The following is a 20,844-nucleotide window of genomic DNA, read 5'->3' on the forward strand; positions in this document are numbered from 1 at the left end:
TACGGCCCGGCCCGCGGGTCCCTCCGGGTCAGGACGCAGACGCGCCCGCGGCGGTAACCGGGGGCCCGGGGGCCTCGGGCCCACCCCGGCCAGACCCCGGGGAGGAGCGCAGGACACTGCCCGCGCCGGGACTGGGCTGTTTCCGATCCTCCCGGGCGTCCTTTAGGAGACTCATTCGCAGCCGACGTTGCGGAGGCGCAGGAAAAGGGCGGGCAGGTGCCTCACGTACACCACTTCCAACCGCACGCCGAGCGCCGGCTCCACCATAAATAGAAACGGGTGGTCTCTAATTGGCCTAGCTGTCGTCACGTGCTCTCCGACGGCCCAATCACTAAGGCTGGACGATGCTGCACTGTGAATGGCCAGGCCCGAGTCATGTGCCCGGAGAGGGCGGGGCTGGGCCCTTCGGCTCGCCGCGTCTGGCGATCGCGGCTACGGAGACCCAGGAGGGCCCGGCCAGGAGACCCGCTCTCTAGAGCGGCGAGGGCAGGGGTTGCTAGGGCGCCGGGGTCGAACCCGCGCTTCCTGCAAGTCTTAGGGCCGCATCCCTGCCGAGGCGGGCGTTGGGAAGGGTGGGAGATGGGAAGGTGCGGTGGTGCGGGGAGGGGAGGGCGCCGGGAGGGGTCGGAGAGGGGTCGCGGGTTTTGGGGCTGCGAGGAGGGAAGGAGGGGAGAGGAGGGAAGAGGAGGGCAAGGGGAGGGGAGGGCGGGGAGGAGAGAGGGCGCGGGCAGGGGAGGGGAGGGCGGGGAGGAGAGAGGGTGCGGAGAGGAGGGCGGGAAGGAGAGGGGACAGGGGGAGGGAGGGGAGGGTGGGGAAAGGAGGGGAGGGTGGGGGAAGGAGGGGAGGGTGGGGGAAGGAGGGGAGGGAAGGGGAGGGGAGGGCGCGGGCTTCGGGGCTGCGGGGAGGGAGGGGCGGGTTCAGGGCTGTGGGCCCCGCCCGGGGCACCGCCTGGATCAGGCCTGAGGCCGGCTGCGGAGAACTTGGGCACCGCGGACCAGATTGCTGGTCACCAGGATGAAAAATAAAAAAGACCCAAACAGCTCCCCTGACCCCGCCTTCGCGCAGGCCCCTGGCGTTCTGCTCAGGGGTTTTTGTTTAATGAAGAACGTCAAACATCTGGCAAGGTCGGAATGATTTTGCGATGAGCACCGCCTGGATTCTGCGGTGAAAGCGACTGCGCGCTCACGGCCTCACCTGTCCGTGCATCAGCCCATCTCGTCAGGCAGATCAACATGAAGCTGTAAAACGGATGACTTAGGCCGGGCGTGGTGATGGGCGCCTGTAATCCCAGCTACTCGGGAGGCTGAGGCAGGAAAATCGCTTGAACCTGGGAGGCGGAGGTTGCAGTGAACCGCGATTGTACCACTGCACTCCACCCTGAGAGACAGAGCGAGACTCCGTCTCAAAATAAATAAATAAAACATATGACTTAGGTATATACGCATGGGGGGAATCCTCGTAAGGCAAGAACGTGCTGCACATTCTGGGGACTGGGACAGGGTAAGCACACGAGTAGATCTAAGTCACTGGAAATACCTGGTTTGCTGTTGGAGGGGGGCTTGCAGGTGCTCGTTATATTATTACGCTGTTGTAGTAAAACGATGTTAGTTACAGTATTAAATTGCAAATGTCAGTATCCATCACCGCCAAAACAGCGTGCATACCACTAGCATATGATTTTTGTAGTTTTTTGATGTTAAGTTTGTAATGAAGTGCACAAACTTAATTATACATTGGCTGAGGTTCTTTGTTTTAAAGGCAGTCTTGCTCTATGGCCCAGGCTGGAGTGCAGTGCGTGATCATGGCTCACTGTAACCTCAAATTCTTGGCCTCAAGCGATCCTCCTGCCTCACCCTCCTGAAAGGACTGGGATTACAGGCGTGAGCCACCATGCCCAGCCTCCTTTTGCTGAGTTTTAACAAATACAGTAGTGTAACCGAAGATGCCATCAAGACAAATAGAACACGTCCCTCACCCCAGAAAATTCTCTTATGCCCCTTTCCATTCTATGTCCACTGCTACCATGCCACCTGTGCTGATTTCTCCACTATGCTTCCGCCCGTTCTAAGAGTTCATACTAATGGATCATTGGGTACATGTCCTTGTGTAAGGCGTCTTTCCCTTAGCGTCATGTTTCTGGAGATTCTTCTGTGTTGTTTCATGTCTCAGGAGTTTGTTCTTTTGATTGCCAAGCAGTCCAGTGTAAACACACCGGTGTGTTTATCTGCTGTATTCATGGACACTTGGAGCTGTGTCTGGCTATTGGCGATCATGAATAAAGTTGCTGTTGACTTTCTTTTTGAAGTCTGTGTGGACATGTTTTTATTTCTCTGGGCAGATACTGAGGAATGGGTCAAAGGAAAGGAGTATGTTTGGTTTTATGAGAAGTTGCCAGATTTTCCCACTGGCTGCTTCCATATTACTAGTGGAGTCTGAGTCTTCCATTTCCTCCACATCCTCACAGCACTTGGTAATGCCAGCGTGTGTGTGTGTGTGTGTGTGTGTGTGTGTGTGTATGTGTATGTGTTGTAGCCATTTTATTTTATTTATTTTTTTTGAGACGGAGTCTCACTCTTGTCACCCAGGCTGGAGTGCAATGGCATGATCTTGGCTTGCTGCAACCTCCACCTCCCGGGTTCCAGTGATTCTCCTGCCTCAGCTTCCTGAGTAGCTGGGATTACAGGTGTGCACCAGCACGCCCGGCCAATTTTTGTACTTTTAGTAGAGATGGGGTTTCACTACGTTGGCCAGGCTGGTCTCGAACTCCTGACCGCAGGTGATCCGCTCGCCTCAGCCTCCCGAACTGCTGGGATTACAGACGTGAGCCCCCTTACCCAGCCTGGTAACCACCATTCTACTCTCCTACTAATTCCACTTTTTTGCACTCCACATGTATATCAGTGGGATCATGCAGATTTGTCTTTCTGTGCCTGGCTCACTTAGTGATGTCCTTCAGGTTCATCCATGTTGTCAGCAATGACAAGATTTCCTTCTTTTTAAAGGTTCAATGGTATTCTAAGGTGTAAATGTGTTTTTTTCTGTGGGGGATAGGTCAGAGTGGTGTGAAAAACTATAGGGAAAGGACGCAAACCTTCTGAAAGGGCGGAGGGTTCTGCAGAGCTCCCGGGGAGAATAGCTGAACGCAGCTGTCCTACAACTCTGAGGCAGAGGGCAAGGAGTTGGTACAAAGGAGTGTAGGGGAATTTATCTTAAACAGGCTTGTTTACTTATGTTGACCAGGAACTGACCTTTGATCATCCGTCCAACGTTCCCTGAAAGGGGAACGATAAATGTTAATTACCTACAGGTTGTGTGGGCTCCAGGTTTTCGGCATTGTGCCTGCACTGAATAAAAGCAGACAGTGGCCGGGCGCGGTGGCTCACGCCTGTAATCCCAGCACTTTGGGAGGCCGAGGCGGGCGGATCATGAGGTCAGGAGTTCGAGACCATCCTGGCTAACACGGTGAAAGCCCATCTCTACCTAAAATACAAAAGAATTAGCTGGGCGTGGTGGCGGGCACCTGTAGTCCCAGCTACTCGGGAGGCTGAGCCAGGAGAATGGCGTGAACCCGGAAGGCAGAGCTTGCAGTGAGCCGAGATTGTGCCACTGCACTCCAGCCTGGGCGACAGAGCGAGACTCCATCTCAAAAAAAAAAAAAAAAAAGCAAGCAGCTCCAGCTTCTCCAGGCTGCTCTCTGGCCACTAGAGCCAGGCAGCCCCCTAGCTGGTCTTACACTGCATACCTGTGTCTGAGTACTCATTTCACCCGTCGGCCAGGATCTGCGGGACAGACCTGGCATTCTTCGTTATCCATTCATTCGTTGACGGACACTTAGGCGAGTTCCGTACCTTGACTGCAGTGACTAACGCTGCCCTAATGGCATTTCATTGGAAATGAACTATTACAGGAGGGTGTTTGAAGTGGCTTATGATCCAGAAAAGGAATCTTCCAATACCTCTGTGCCCCAAAACCTTGGGTAAAATACCAACAGTGCAGTTGGTCTAAAAGGCACCAGTTAAATTGCGTTGCAGATGACGTTGCTAAGGATGGCTTTCCGGTCTCCTGGTTCTGGGCAGCTCCCTGCACTGCTGGTTTCAGTCATGTTGCAAGGAGAGTATTAGCAACTCAGTAGTGATGAGGTTTAGTGGACATTTTATTTAACGTTCTGTCAAATAGGCCAAATGAAATGTTACATATGAAAAGAGCCTATATTCTGATTTCTGCCTGGGGATGTAAACATTAGCTTGCATGATGCCTGGAAGCCCGGGAACCTGAGCTCCCAACCACCTGCCAGCTGCTGGCTGCCCCTCCCTCCCTCCTCTCCACCCCCCTCAGCCTCCTCTTCCTCCTCCCATCCTTCCTTCCCTTCCCCCCTTCCCCCAGCGCCCCATGAAGCTAGTTTTAGAATGGCTCTTTGGAGCAGTTATGTTGTAAGGATTGGCAGCTCATGAGTTTAATATTCTTATGGGTCTTCCAAAGTGCAAAGAGAACACAAAGTTACTTTTGCTTTTGTAACAGAGTAAAACACATCCTATCCTGACCTAAGATGCACAAATCAGCCCATCTTGTCAGGCAGATAAACATCTCATAAACCTGTAAAACGTATGACTTATGTATCCCAGTGGTCTTATCTTTCCTATCATGAGATGTCTGCTAGTCCATCAACCTGGAATTATCCATGGAATTATCACGCATCCATGGCTCCCAGCTATGCCACAATGACTGCAATCCTAAGATTGGGCATCCGGAAGGATGGCCCAACACTGTGCCACCCTGCAGCTTTGCCGCAAGCTGCCCTGGGTCCTGCATCCTCTTCGAGGTGGAATGAGAACACAGCCGAGAGCTCAGGATCTTCCAACTGCTGCCCACAGTGGCAAAAAGAAACCTGGTGGGAGAAGATGAGTCAGACGGAGCCAGGAGCCCGCGGCCGGTGACGCCAGCGGTGGGGGAAACACAATGTCCTGTGGGTGATCGGTGAGCGAGCGGATGGTGGATTTCTCCTGCAGTCGGTGGCAGGAAGGATGTCATCACGCGCTATTTTGTGACCAGCCCCTGGACCACAACTCACGTGAGCAGAAGGGCTTTCTTCTTTGCTTAAGACGTCTGCGCTTGCAAACTTACTGGCCACAGGTACAAGGAAGTTTTCTTTGCTTACGTTCATATTAAACATGTTAATAAAGGTTTTTCTTATTGTCCTTGTTTTTACATTTATAAATTACTCATAAGCTGACGAAATAGAAAACAGAGACTCATCTCCGGTTCCCGGTACAGTGAGGTGAGAGCTGCTGTGCTGGGTGCGGGAAGCGCCTGGCCCCAGGTTCCTCCTGGACGGAGGCCAGAAGGGCTGAGCAAGAGCCAGCGAGCCTGGGGAGGAGGAGGAGGCGCTGGAACAGGAACGGCCGGCCGGGAGGGGCGAGGCTGGGGGACAGTCACGCAGGGCTGAGGCGGGCGCGTGGTGCGGGAGCGTGTGTGTGCAGGAAGCTTGTGTGCGTGCGTGTGGGGAGCGGGTCTGGTGAGGGCGCACTTGGGCCTGAGCCCCTTCCGGCCCCTCGTGTTTGCTGGAGGCTGCGTGTGCTGTGTCCCCACCCCAGATGCTTGCCCTGAGGGGCAGGTTTCCATCCAACACCCCGATTGTCTCCTTCAGTAAACCCCCGGCACCATCTACCCGGAAGTTGTGGGCTGGAAGGGATGACATGCCCCGGGGACTGTGAGCAGTGGAACCCACGTCATTGCAAGGAAATGATCACACAAACACCAGCTGGGCAGAGTGGAAGCTTTGCCAAACCTCAGAGCTGCAGCGAGCGGCTGGGCAACCTTCCTGAGGACGGCGCCCCCTCGCCCAGCTCCAAGCTCCTCCCTGTCCCCACAGGGCATCCCTGGACCTGGCGGGTCACTCTAGCCAGAGCAGCCTTCCACAGTCCTCCAGGGGCAGAGCTACAGTTGAGGACCCCGTAGGTGGTAGAGGTGCCCGGGGCTGGGCTCTGGGGCTGGCAGAGGCAATGTGAGCGCCTGCCACCTGCGATGTGGCCAGGGGACTTGGGGCTGAGCAAGGGCACAGAGGGGAGAGTGTGGCATGAGGGAGAGGCGGGACCCCGCAGAGGCTCCCACACCTTCCAAGGCAGCAGAGGAGAAGGGGAGGCTGCCAACAGCCAGAGCAGGGCTCCGGAGGGGCGGCAGGGGGCCCAGGGAGCTCCGGGAAATGGGACAGCCACTGTCCACCTGCAGAACGCTGGCTCAAGCCTTGCAGATGGGCCCAGTGGGCAGGGTCGTGATTTTCACTCCTGAAGGGCCTGGGGTGACAAGCCAGAGGTCTGGGAGATGGGACTGGAGACCGTGTTCAGAAGGAGGAGCTCTCCACTCTGTTGGCAAAAGCCCTGGAGCCCCAGGCGTCCACAGTGACCGAATGTTGGTAAAGTCCCAGAGGACGGGACCCAGGGCACGCCCCTCACTGGACGGTGGCCTCGGGCCCTGCAGGGAGTTGAATGTGGGGTCATGAAGATGTCAGAATTGCATCTGAAGATGTCAGAATTGCATCTGAGGAGGCAGGTGGGCACACGTGATGCAGGGACACGCCATGCACCAGGGTGGGTTCAGAGCAGCAGAAGCTCTAGGGGGCACCTACAGGTTTCTATAAAATGGGGGATTTAAGGGGCCGTGGCCTTCTGCGACTGTGGGGCTGGCTGAGGAGCCTCTGGGAAGCCATGTGGGAGCTGGAGGTCACAGGGCAGGCTGGCGGGAGGGCAGCGGGGCAGGGATTTGGGCCCCGTCTCCAACACTGAGCCTGGGCCGGGCACATAAAGTCCCCACAATTGCTGTGGAAAGAACCAAGTGAATGCCTAACTTCCTGCCAGCCTTCCAGGAGTAACTCAGTAAAACAAAACCAACCAACCAACAAACCCAGAAGAGGCCCGAGGTCCATGGTAAAAATTCAAGAGGTGGAAGGGGCTGGACTATGGGACCAAGGTCAGGTCTTTCTCCTTCGCGGGACCAATGGGTGGCCAGGCTCTGAGGCTGCGAGGTCCCCGACACGGTGAGGGGCACGCCTGAGTCCCGGCCTCTGCATCTCCTCAGGCACCTCCCACTTTTCTGGTGGGTTGCTATTTTCCTTTCCTTTTTTTTTTTTTTTTTTGAGGCGGAGTCTCACTCTGCCACACAGGCTGGAGTGCAGTGGTGCGATCTCAGCTCGCTGCAACCTCTGCCTCCTGGGTTCAAGCAATTCTCCTTGCCTCAGCCTCCTGAGTAGCTGGGATTACAGGCACTTGCCACCACGCCCAGTGAATTTTTGTATTTTTAGTAGAGACGGGGTTTCGCCATGTTGGCCAGGCTGGTCTTGAACCTCGGCCTCCCACAGTGCTGGGGTTACAGGCTGAGTCCTGCGCTGGCCAGATTGCTATTCTCTTCTCGTGTTGTGTGCATTCCTCTTCTATTCTGTGAACAAAACCTGGTGCAGGAGACCGTCTGTGTTCCCAAGCTGTCGTCAATACTGGAGTACGGATTTTTGAAGCTTACAATTTCATGGGTGCAAATTGCACTTTGCATTTCTGTAACAGTGAGTGCAGTTGGGCATTTTCACATGTATCTAAGCTGTTATCTTGTCTGAGACCGGACCGTGCATTCTTCTCTTCCTTACTGGCTTCGGGACCTCTCTGTGTGCTGAGAAGATGGGCTGCTTGCCCACTGTCCCCTGAAGTTCCACACACCGCTGACTTTGGGGTGTGAGCCCTGCTGCTCCCAACAAACCCCAGCTCTCAGGCTTGCTCTTAAAGTCCCCTACTCTGGGCCGGGTGCGGTGGCTCACACCTGTAATCCCACTTTGGGAGGCCGAGGCAGGCGGACCACGAGGTCAGATCAAGACCATCCTGACCGACGTGGTGAAACCCTGTCTCTACTAAAAATACAAAATGTAGCTGGGTGTGGTGGCGCGTGCCTGTAATCCCAGCTACTCGGAAGGCTGAGGCAGGAGACTCGCTTGAACCAGGGAGTCAGAGGTTTCAGTGAGCTGAGATCATGCCATTGCAGTCCAGCCTGGCGACAGAGCGAGACTCCATCTCAAAAAAAAACACAAATCCCATACTCTGGGCTTCCTAACCCTGGACTCTCCCCAAAGCATGCAGAACGTGTGGGATGTACATTTCTCTGTGAGAGGGCGACAGCCCTGGGGGGACCTTCCCATTGGTCCATGACCGCCCAGCCCACTGGGAATTCACCTTGAGGTGCCCTGGCGGGGAGGGGGACTCCATCTCTTGTCAAAAGTCTCTGCTACCTCTGGGCCTCAGTTTCCCCACCTGTTAGCCCAACTCCCTTCCAGGCCAGGAAGCGCTGGCAGGCGGTCTCCCACCCACGCCCCGTCCCGCCACCAGAGGGCAGGCAGTCCTTCTCGGCTGGGGCCAGCCCGGCGCAGCTGGCGTTTCTCCTGTGGGATGCCATGGCCCACCGAGCTGGGAGGCCACATGCTGGAGCCGCCTGCGGGCAGTAGAGGCCTCAGAGGCAGGCCCATCCCGGGTCAGGGCAGGCCGGGGCTGGCCCAGAAGATTTCAGCAGAGAGGAGGGGTTCCAGATGGGCCTCGGGGGAGGTGTGCAGGGCGTGTGTGAAGAAAGCTGCCCCCTGGGCCTCTCTCTTGCCCCCGGACGTGGAGAAGCCTCAGGCCCCACAAACCCAGATGTACCCAGAAAGGAGGTCCGGGTGGCACTGAGGAGGTGCCAGGCTGATGGGCCGAGGTGGGGAAAGGGCCAGGAGGGGTGAGCTGGGCAGAGGGGGACTACTGAAGTGCATCCCTGGGGACCCCGGGCCACAGTGCCCTGGATGGCTGGGTGGGCAATCGGGTTCAGCCCAGACACCAGGGAGCAGGGCCGGAGGGCACGGCAGCACAGGCTGAGCTCAGGGCTCTCCCTGGGAGGAGGGAGAAGGTGACGCGGGCTTTCTCATCAGGGTGTTGAGGGCAGGGGCAGGGGTGGCTCATGATGGTGGGAAAGGGGCAGGGGCCTTGGAGCCCTGGGTTGGTGTGGAGAGAGGGCCCAGGCAGGGGTCCCGGCGTGCTTGAGAGCCAGCCCTGGGGTGCACACAATGTCCTTCCTGGCAGCTATGGGGACAATGTGACTGGCCACTTCGTCCGTCTTAAGGGCCCCCACTGTGCCGTCTCAAGGCCCCCCGCACGGAGTTTGGTGACCAGGACCAGGGGGTGCACATCCTTGCTGGGGCCCCAGAGCTGGTCCCGGAGATGGCAGGAGTGCAGGGGCTTCCGGGGTGGACCCCTGCTCTCTGGCCCATGGTCCCCTAGCCCGGCAAGTGACAGCCCTCAGCAGGGAGGTTGGGGCCCACGGAGCTGGGAGAGCAGCAGGGGGCCTGTGCAGACTAGCCCGGTCCCCAGCCACCACCCCCAGGTGTGGGAAAGGCAGGCGCCTGGGGGATCTGAGGTCTCGGTCCTGCCCCGCTGAGGGTGTGGGAGGAACGGTAGAGGACTCTGAGGGTCAAGGCGGTCTCTCCTGGGAGTGCCAGGGAGGGCCTGGAACTTCTCACATCTGGGTGAGAAGGGGGCTACCCCACACGCCCTGTACTCCCTTTGCAGTCCTCTGTCTCCCCCACAGGGACCCCAGTTTCTGGCCCCCCCCACTGCTCTTCCTGGACCCCTCTTGTCTTCAAGGAGGGGTTGGGTGGGGCTGGCTCGCTGGGAAGCTAAGCAGCAGCTGGCACAGGGCCTCCGCTGCAGGTAGGAAGTGGTGTCTGCGCTGGTGGGAACGCGGTTTACCCGCCCACACAGGCTGCTCGGCCCTTTCTCCAAGTGTGAGGTGTGCTCGGGGAGGCCAGCGGCCGAGTGGCCAGGCCCAAGGCCTTAATGAGAAGTGGGTCTCTTTGGCTTCCCAGGCTGGGACTTTGAAGACCAGAAAACGTGAAATTAGGGCCCGCCACAAGGAGAGGGAGTTGGAAAAGCCCAGGTCCCTTTGCAGATCACCCCCTTGTACTGAGGTTTCTGAAGCTCGGGGTGAGGGCGGACGCAGGGAGCGGGGCAGCCTGGTCCCAGAGCCTGGGGTCTCAGCCAGGCAGGACCGGCAGTGACCATCTCCTGGTGCCGCCCCAGGACCTGGCTCCCAGCTGCTGCTCCTGGGAGGGAGACTCGGGAGGGTGAGGGGATGCAGCCCCCGACCTGAGCAAAACCACTTCCATGGGGCTTGGGGCCCCTCCCCAGAGAAGCCCTCTTCCAAGTCACCCACCAGCGTACGGACCCAGGAGGCCTGAGGCAGGCGGGGCGTCCTCCGTCTGGGTGACCCTCTCCCGGCCTGCAATGTGGGGCTGGGAGCGGCTGGGTCCAAAGCTGAAGGCGGTCTTTTGGGTGCTGAGCCTTTAGCAGGGCTGGGAAGTTCCATCCTTCATGACAGAGGCCGTCAGGGGCTGCTGGGGTAGAAACCCAGGCAGGGGTCCTATTAGGACAGCCAGTCCTGTCATGGATGGAGGTGTCCCAGGTAGCTAGGGCGCCTGCTGGAGGCCCCAGGCCAGGGGTGGGCGGTGGTTTGGAGCCCTGCTCCGGGGGTGAATTCTGTGGCAGAAGAGAGACAGAGGCAGGATGCCGCCTCCGCGACCACTGTGAGAATCAGAGAGCTCAGCCCCCAGCGGTCAGCCCCGGCCCGAGTCTCAGCTTGACCTTGCTGAGCAGCTGGGGGCGTGGGTCTGGCCGGCTCCGCACCTCTACACCACGGCTTTCCCTCCGTGGCCACAGATGGCCAGGCACTCCAGCCTTGGAGCCAGGCCTTCTGCTCCGGCCTCTGGGAGCCATTTCCCAAATCCCACAGCAGCCCCCAGTCTGTGGGTAAGGAATGAAAGGGGCAGCTGTGTGGCCAGCACCCACAGCGTCCTCACCCTCCCCTGGTTTCTGGCATCTTCCTCCGTGGTCTAGGGCGGACTTTGATCTTCAACTCAGGAAGCACCAAGAGTTCGTGCACAGGACGGTGCAGGCTGTTGCCCCAGAAGCTAGGGGAGGGGTACCCACTGTGTGGTCTCACAGTGTGGAGCACCTGGGGTAGGCAGGCTGAGCGTGGGAACGGCCCTGGCCATTTGCGGTGGCCCTGGCCTCTGGTGCCTGTGTCCCTCTGTCGGGGGGCACCGCGTCCTGTGGGTCTTTGCACCGCACTGAGCCCCTCCTCCACCCTGCACAGCTTCTGAAGAGCTCATCCAGCTGTGGCCACAGGCCCTGGTGGTGACTCCCCACTTCTGCGGGGCGGGGGAGGTTGAGGTCTCTCCGGAGGGGACCTCTCCTTCCCCATCATTGTTACCTGGGGCAGGCGAGTGCCCTTCAGACCTCGCTGTCCTGACCTGGGCCACCTCCTCCTGGCTCAGGCTTGGTTTTATTCAAGGAGAGGCCGGGTCTCCCTGGCTCCCTGTGAGCCCATGAAGATTAAATGCATTAAACAATGGGGTGAAGCTGATGGCTTGAACCTGAGGGAGAGGCGGATGTGCTCGGGGGGCACCTGAGGAGCCCCAGGCCCAGGGGTGTCTCCAAGCAGGCCAGCCACCTGCCACAGCCTGGAGACCAGGAGGCTCGAGGGTCCCGGAGGCTGCCCACTGGATGCAGGGCAGCTTGAGAGTCTCAGCGGGACAGCAGCTCCCGGCCCGGCGGCCGCCCATCAGTCAGCCCACCCCACTGTCCTTCACCACTCCAGCAAGTGGAGGGGCTGAGGGGGCCCCTGGGGCTGGGGGTGGGAAGGAGAAGGAGCCCTGGGGGAGAGGGGCTTGTCGGGCGAGAGAAGGGGAGGGGAGTGGAGGGGAGGGGAGGAAGGGAGGAGAGAGGAGCAGATGCGACCTGGCCCTGTCACGAGGAGGCTAGGGCCCCTCTACGCGGCTCCCGCCCTTCTTCCAGCTGCCCTCTGAGGCCCTCTGGCCTCTGAGCACCAAGAGCCCCAGGCTCCCCGACTCCAGGCTGCTGGGTTCTGGCCGACCCACCCTGGTGGGAGCCGACTCATGTTCTCCCTGCTGACTCTGCGAGCCTGGGGGTGGCCCAGCCCCATCCATCCCCTCCCCTCCCCCTGCTCCCCGCCCCTCCACTCCTTGCCCCCTTATCTCCTTCCCTCTCCCTCCTCCCTTCCTCTCTTCCCCATGTCCAACACCAGCTCCCGGGCCCCACTCCAGCTGCCCAGGCCACAGTGATTCCCTGTCCTGTCCTCTGAGGCCATTTGCCCAACAGCATTGGCTGAGGCAGGAGGATCACTTGAGCCCAGGAGGTGGAGGCTGCAGTGAGCTGTGATCGCGCCACTGCGCTCCAGCCCAGGCAACAGAAAGAGACCCTGTCTCAAAAAAAAAAAAAAAAAAAAAAAAGAAAAAGAAAAAGAAAGTGGACTGAGTGTAAAAGTCACTTATTCTGAGGAACAAGAACCTACTCCTGGCTCCAGCTTTGCTCCTAACCTGGCATTTGGTTTTGAGGATGTGACTCAGGCCCGGAGCTCCCATTGCCACTCAACTGGGCATCCTCGTGCCTGGGGAGGCCCAGCACTGGCTCTAGGGCAAACGGGACATGTGGAAGGCTGGGGGCTGGAAATGCCTGCCATGGGGCTCGGGGGTGGTCTCAGGCCTGCCCCTGAGTTCCCGGTCGACCCTTGGAGAAGCTGCGGCAGATGGGATCTCTGACATGGGATCCGTGCTGGCGCCCTCCCTCCTGCAACACAGAACTAACAACCCCACCTTCGGGGCATTTGATGCTGCGCACACCACCGGCTCCGCGAGGCAGCCTGTCTGGCTGGAACTGGCTGGGGCCTTCACCCTGAAGCACCTGACGGCAGACCTCAGCCCTCTTAAGGCCCTGGAGGGGGCCTGGCAATGTCCTCACCCGGCTGGGGTTGTGTACAATTTGCTCAAGCTGTTTTGACAGCAGTTGGTCCAGACTGCCGTCTCCTCTGGCATCAGGTGCCCGGAGCTTTTCTGGGGCCCAGCTGAGGGACACTGAGCTGGGGTGTTTAGCTGGGCTTAGCTTAGTGGGGTATGTTGATGGCTGTGCAGTTGCTCCGAGACTGAGGATGTTGTTTCCAGCTGTCTGAGAGAGGGATGTTGCCGTGGATTGAATGGTGTCCCCTGAAATCCGTGTCCGCCTGGAACCTCTGAACAGGGCCTTATTTGGAGACAGGGTCTTGGCAGATGTCATCCAGTTGAGGTTACTGGATGGCCCTGAATCCCACGCGGCTGGTGTCCTGATGTGAAGAGAGAAACCACAGGCCTGGGAGAAGGCCACGTGACGATGGAGGCAGAGACTGGAGCGGCGCAGCCACAAGCCGGGAACGCCAGGGCCGCCGACAGCCCCAGGAGCTGGGAGAGGCCTGGAGCCCGTTCTCCCTCAGAGCCTCTGGAGGGAAACAAATGATGTCACGACACTGTGGCCACCTGAAGAGGCGGCCAGAGAGCAGGCAGCAAGACGAAGCAGCAAAAATACAAGTGATCCACTCTGCTGAGTGACTGCTCCCCCCGACCCTCTGCGCTGCCCTGCGTGCGGGCTTCCGTTACCACACCGTGTGTGAGCCCCCAGAGGCAGCTTCCTGCCTGTCTGTGTGGTCAAGTATGGTTATCTTTGGGTGTGGAGGAATTAAGAATTTTTATTCTCTTTTTCTTCTTTTTTTTTTTTTTTGAGACAGGGCCTTGCTCTGTCACCCAGGCTGGAGTGCAGTGGTGCAATCTCGGCTCACTGCAACTTCAAACCCTGGGCTCAAGATATCCTCCTGCCTCAGCCTCCCGAGTAGCTGGGATTACAGGCACGCGTCACCACGCCCAGTTAATTTTTGTATTTTTTGTAGAGACTGGGTTTCGCCATGTTGCCCAGGCTGGTCTGGAGCTCCTGGGCTCAAGTGATCCACTCACCCCGGCCTCCCAAAGTGCTGAGATGACAGGCGAGAGCCACCGCGCCCGGCCTCGTTCTCATTTTCTTGCTTAGTTCCTGATGACAGTAAATGAGCATTTAAACAAGGTTTCATGTACACTGATGCTAGTGTCTGTTTTCTGTTTCACAAGCGTAGAGGTCCATGTTAACTAATTTCATGACTTAGATCTGAAGGAGCACATTAAAAGCTTGGGCTTAAATGGGTGATGTATCTGGTTTTCTCTGTGGCTATATCATTCCTGGTTTGCATGTTTTGTCTTTATTTTTAGTTTCACCTGTGTTCATACTGGTTATATCTTATTCTGTTGTTCCATTTTGTCAGAACATAAGATTGATAACTTTTGTTTTCTTCTGGTTCTCATCTGCCTCATAAGTTTTCTATCCTTTTATTTCCAACCTATTGGTGTCCTTTTGTTTAAAGTGTGTTTACAGGTGTGGTGGCTCATGCTTGTAATCATTGCACTTTGGGAGGCTGAGGTGGGAGGATCACTTGAGGCCAGGAGTTTGAGATCAGCCTGGGCAACACAGTGAGACCCGTCTCTACAAATAATTCAAAATAATTAACTGGGTGTGGTGGTGCACACCTGTAGTCTCAGCTACTCAAGAGGCTAAGGGAGGAGAATTGCGTAAGCCTGAGAGGTGGAGGCTGCACAGAGCTGTGATCGAGCCACTGCACATCAGCCTGGGTGACAGAGTGGGACCTTGTCTCAAAAAAAAAAAAAGGAGAAAGAAAGAAAGAAAAGAAAAGAAGCCGGGTGCGGTGGCTCATGCCTGTAATCCCAGCACTTTGGGAGGCCAAGGAGGGCGGATCACGAGGTCAGGAGATAGAGACCATCCTGGCTAACACAGTGAAACCCCGTCTCTACTAAAAATACAAAAAATTAGCCGGGCGTGGTGGCGGGCGCCTGTAATCCCGGCACTTTGGGAGGCCGAGGCGGGCGGATCACGAGGTCAGGAGATCGAGACCATCCTGGCTAACACAGTGAAACCTCGTCTCTACTAAAAATACAAAAAAATTAGCCGGGCGTGGTGGCGGGCGCCTGTAGTTCCAGCTACTCGGGAGGCTGAGGCAGGAGAATGGCGTGAGCCCGGGAGGCGGAGCTTGCAGCGAGCTGAGATTGCGCCACTGCACTCCAGCCTGGGCGACAGAGTGGGACTCCATCTCCAAAAAAAAAAAAACGAAAGAAAGAAAAGAAAAAAATATGTATCTTCTGTAGACAACATATTGTTGAATCTTTACATTTATTTATTTATTTATTTGTTTAGAGACAGGGTCTCACTCTGTCGCCCAGGCTGGAGTGCAATGGCATGATCTTGGTTCACTGTAACCTCCACCTCCTGGGTTCAAGTGATTCTCCCACCTCAGCCTCTCGAGTAGCTGGGATTACAGGCACCTGCCACCAGGCTGGGCTAATTTTTGTATTTTTTCGTAGAGACGGGGTTTCACCATGTTGGTCAGGCTGGTCTCAAACTCCTGACCTCAAGTGATCTGCCTGCCTCGGCCTCCCAAAGCGCTGGGATTACAGGTGTGAGCCACGGCGCCCTTCCACCCAGCTTGATTTCTAAACCTCGTCTTCATCTACATCTTGTTTCTGACAGGAGAAATGTCTCCACATGTTGCCACATCCGTCAGTCTCCGCCTCCCTCTCTCCATGACATTGGTATTATCTAGAATTTTAGTTCTAGATTGTTATGTAGATTGAACATACATTGTAGATTCTGCGCTTTTTTTTTTTTGGTCATTGCTTTTTCTTTTTTGGACAAAATAAACTATCTGATTGCTTCTTATTTCTCTTGTAAGGATCTTCTTGTTTCGGTTTCTTCTTACTTGGATCCTGCCTCCAAGAGGGGTTTCAAAGTTAACTTCTCGGATGTGTCTTAAGACCTTATATGCAGCTGGGCGCGGTGGCTCACGCCTGTAATCCCAGCACTGTGGGAGGCAGACGGATCACTTGAGGTCAGGAGTTTGAGGCTATCCTGGCCAACATGGTGAAACCCTGTTTCTACTAAAAATAAAAATACAAAAATTAGCCTGGCGCGGTAGCACACGCCTGTCATCCCAGCTACCCAGGAGGCTGAGGCAGGAGAAAAACTTGACTCCAGGAGGTGGAGGTTGCAGTGAGCCAAGATTGCACCACTGCACTCCAGCCTGGGTGACAGAGTGAGACTCTGTCTCAAACAAAACAAAACAAAACAAAAACCCTTATATGCCTGAGAATATCTTTATTATATACTTAAATTTTATGGCAATTTAGTTAGAGGCGACATTCCAGGTACAAACTTCTTTTCTTTCCGCACTGAAGCATATTTTTTCCATTGTCTCCTTGAACCCAGAGTTGTCTTTGAGAATTCTGAGATCATCTGAGTTTGAGGATTCTCTGTCTGCTTTTGACGTTCTAGTCCCTTGAATGTGTCCAGCAGGTTTTCCGTCTCTCTCCCGTCTGGCCGTCGATGCACTGCTGTGACATGAGCGCTCTCTCTTCTCTGCTTCTGGGAGATTTATCGTCATTCTCCCTCTCTTTCTCTCCCTCTCTTTCTTATTTATTGGATATGTTTTCTCTTCCGTTATCTGTGTCTCTTAGCTTTTTCTTTTTTTCTCTCTCTATTCTTTCCTTCTAGGGGCTTCCTCAGCTGGATCTTGCCTCCCTAACGCGGCTTTCCTGTTGCTCATTCCATCCGTGGTTTCCCTGGGTCAGGGATTCTGTCTTTCGTCCCTGGCGTGCCGCGCCGCGTGGGTGTTGACGGCTTTTTCTTCCTGCTCCCGTCCTTTGAGGGTGTGCCTTTTGCTGGCCGTGACGGGTGCGGCTCTGCCCTGGCTCCCTGAGGTGCGTGTGGCCCATGTGGCCGTCTGCTTCCCGGACAGAGCGCCCGCCTCAGGATGCCAGCTCTCAGGCCATGAGCCTCAAGGGCACCCAGATCTGGTCCAGGCTTTGGGGCTGGGCCAAGCCTGGAGTGGGAGGGGCGAGCCCCTGGGTGGCACAGGCCCTGCCCCTCAGAGCCCTCTGCCCGCCTTGACAACCCCCTCCCTGTCAGCCGCTGTTCCTTGGCCAACACCTCGTGTTGGGAGCTTAGTTTTTTTTTTTTCTTTGAGATGGAGTCTTGCTCTGTCACCCAGGCTGGAGTGCAGTGGCACAATCTCGGCTCACTGCAACCTCCACCTCCCGGGTTCAAGCGATCCTCCTGCCTCAGCCTCCCAAGTAGCTGGGATTACAGGCATGAGCCACCACGCCCAGCTAATTTTTTGTATTTTTAGTAGAGACAGGGTTTCACCATGTCAGCCAGGATGGTCTCGATCTCCTGGCCTCGTGATCTGCCCGCCTTGGCCTCCCGAAGTGCTGGGATTACAGGCGTGAGCCACCGCGCCCGGCCAGGAGCTTAGCTTTAAGAGCTTGAAGTAGGGGCTCAATGGCCACCCTCGGGCTTTGGGGTGAGGGGTGAATGCTCCACACTGGGGGTTTCCACCACTCCCCAAAGCATGGGGCTGCCCTGGGCTGGTGCTTACTCTGTTTCTCGAAGTCTGAAAGGTTTCCCCTCATGGTCAAGGGCTTTACTTTCTGTGTCCTGTGGTGTCCAGCCAAGCCTGTACAGTTGGGGAGCATTTGCTCTGACAAGTATTGTCTTGTCCCCATTTTACGAATAAGAAAACCAAGCCCGGAGAGGCTCAGTCCTGGAAATAGACGGTGGGGGAAACAGGACTCAGGCAGAGTGCATGCTCTTTGTCACGAGAATTCGACCGGTGTGCACATTGACCCGACACGCCCAGGACACAGTGTGCTCAGTCAGGGGCCCTCTACACCTGAGCCTGGGTGGGGGTGGGGACACACTATGAAGGACCCTCCCTGTCCTCCAGGTCCTTTCAGTCTGGCTGTGGACAGAGAAGTGGAGAGACGATCATGGGCATTGAGATGAGCGGTGGAGGCTGGATGGAATCAGGAGGAGGGGAGGAGAATCTTGGGGAGCACGGGCCTGAGCACAAAGGGGATTAAGGAAGAGGACGACCTCGGGGAGCACGGTTCTGAGCATGGAGGGGATGAGGAGGGGAGGAGGACCTTGCGGAGCATGGCCCCAAGCATGAAGGGGATTAAGGGAGAGGAGGATCTCAGGGAGCACAGCCCTGAGCACGGAGAGGATTAAGGGAGAGGGGAAGGACCTTGGGGAGCACAGCCTGTCCCTGCATGGCCTCTGGTCCCTGGGGTGGGGTCAGGCTGCTGGGGATGCCTCAGATGACAGGAGCTCTGCCGATGGGCTCGTGGTGCTCTCTGCTTATCAGGGACAAGAGGACAGGGGACGTGGAGACAGCACTCTGGTGGGAGCTGAGGGTCAGGGTGTGGGCAGGTTGGCCAGCACGGCCTGGAAAGCACAGTCCTGCCATTGAGGAGAGCACAAACCCACCTCCCTCATTTACAGACGGCAAAGGAAGGCCCAGAAGGGCAGTGACTTGTCCAAGGCCACCGGGCTGTCTCTCGTATTGGCGGAGGTCCCCTGTGTGGAGCGCCTGGGCTCTTGGAACCTCGAGCCCCAGCCCCTTATCCCTGCGTCCCCTTAGCTTTTCCCTGGTCACTGTCTGGGTCCCACCCATCAGTGCTGGATGCACGGGAACCAGCATGAGCTGGGCGGGCACGCAGCTGCTGGTGAACAGGTCCCAGGGGCTCCCCACATGCGGGTACCTCAGTGACTTATCCATGTTTACAGAAGAGTTTGGTGGTCTCCTGGTGCCGAGGGCCCGAGCATCAGGTTCAGCGAGAGCAGCAGCGGCCGTGGACACCGCAGAGGCCACCATGAGGGCCTGGGGACAGTGTGACACTGCTGGCTGCAGCCCTGGGAACCCGTGAGAACTGGGGGAGCGTGTCCTGGAATGCCAAGCCCGTCGTGGCTGGCGACTCCCTGCCCCGGCTAACATGCCATTGTCAAATACAAGTCCTGAGAAAGTACGAGAAAGAAGGAACTAAACCCACAGCTCATCACCCAGAGAGAACCATTGTTAGCACCTCGTAAGTCTATTCCATTATTTCAGTCATGCAGAAATAAACATACATACAGGTGTAGCCACGCTCAGCATAAAGATGTTTTGGTCAGCCGGGAGCAGTGGCTCACGCCTGGGGTCCCAGCACTTTGGGAGGCTGAGGCGGGTGGATAACAAGGTCAGCAGATCGAGACCATCCCAGCTAACACGGTGAAACCCCGTCTCTACTAAAAATACAAAAAAAAAAAAAAAAGACGTTTTGGTCAACGACGGGCGGCACATGCCACGGTGGTCCCATACGATGACAGCAGCTCCACCAGGAAGCCTGGGTGTGCCCTGGGCTCTAAGTCTAGGTCACGCGAGCACACTCGGTGACAGTCACACAATGATGACACTGCCTAGCGATGCGTTTCTCAGAATGCATCCCTGTAAGCAACACGTCCACCATCTATATTGTAACAAATGTGCCTCATACGTCTATTCTGCAACCGTCTGTGTGGCTTCACGGGGTCGTGTGAAGTTCCTAGGGTGAAGTCACAGATTTTTCCATGGTGCCCTTTTATTTTTTAAGTATTATAATTATTATTATTATTATTATTTTGAGATGTAGTCTCGCCTTGTCGCCCAGGTTGGAGTGCAGTGGCGTGATCTCAGCTCACTACAACCTCCGCCTCCCGGATTCAAGCAATTCTCCTGCCTCAGCCACCCGAGTAACTGGGATTACAGGCACCCGCCACCATGCCTGGCTAGTGTTTGTATTTTTACTGGAGACGGGGTTTCACCATGATGCCACGCTGGTCTCGAACTCCTGACCTTAAGTGGTCCACCCGCCTCAGCCTCCCAAAGTGCTGGGATGACAGGCGTGAGCCACCGTGCCCGGCCCATGGTGCCCTTTTAACACACGCTGCATGTGCCATAATCACTGTAACAAAATTCTCCTGCTTGGAGATTTACATCCTTCCTTAGTTGTTATATATATTTTTAAGATAGGGTCTCAGCTGGGTACGGTGGCTCACATCTGTAATCCCAGCAGCACTTTGGGAGGCCAAGGCGGGCAGATTGCTTGAGCCCAGGAGTTTGAGACCAGCCTGAGCAACATGGCAAAACTCTGTCTCTATTTAAAAATTAAAATAAATATTAAAACATAAAAAATAAAAATACTCACGAGGTCAGGAAATCGAGACCATCCTGGTCAACATGGTGAAACCCTGTCTCTACTAAACATACAAAAAATTAGCCGGGCTTGGTGGCGGGCGCCTGTAGTCCCAGCTACTCAGGAGGCTGAGGCAGGAGAATCGCTTGAACCAGGGAGTGGGAGGTTGCAGCGAGCTGAGATCGCACCACTGCACTCCAGCCTGGTGACTCCATCTCAAAAAAAAAAAAAAAAAAAAATATATATATATATATATATATATATATATATATATATATAAAAGATAAAGATAAAGACAGGGTCTTGCTCTGCCACCCAGGCTGGAGTGCAGTGACACAGTCACAGCTCACCGCAGCCTCGAACTCCTGGGCTCAAGTGATCCTCACACCTTGGCCTCCCAAGTAGCTGGACCACAGGTGCACACCACGATACCCGGCTTCAGTTGTTAATGTTTTAATTGGAAGTTACATTGCAATGAATAACACTATACCTCTAAACTTGTTTCTGTGCCTAAAGATAATTTCCCAAAGAAACTTTTATAGAAGTGGAATTTCCAGGTAAAAGGGGCATTATATTTTATTGTTTTTGTTTTTGTTTTGAGACGGAGTCTCACTCTGTCGCCAGGCTGGTGTGTAGTGGCGTGATCTCGGCTCACTGCAACCTCCGCCTCCTGGGTTCAAGCAGTTCTCCTGCCTCAGCCTCCCGAGTAGCTGGGACTACAGGCATCCGCCACCACAGCTGGCTAATTTTTTTTTTTTTGTATTTTAGTAGAGACGGGGTTTCACCATGTTGCCCAGGCTGGTCTCCAACTCCTGAGCTCAGGCAATCCACCCGCCTCGGCCTCCCAAAGTGCTAGGATTAGAGGCGTGAGCCACCTC

This window comes from Pan troglodytes, chromosome 19 (assembly GCF_028858775.2).
Source record: "Pan troglodytes isolate AG18354 chromosome 19, NHGRI_mPanTro3-v2.0_pri, whole genome shotgun sequence".
NCBI classification, from domain to species: domain Eukaryota; kingdom Metazoa; phylum Chordata; class Mammalia; order Primates; family Hominidae; genus Pan; species Pan troglodytes.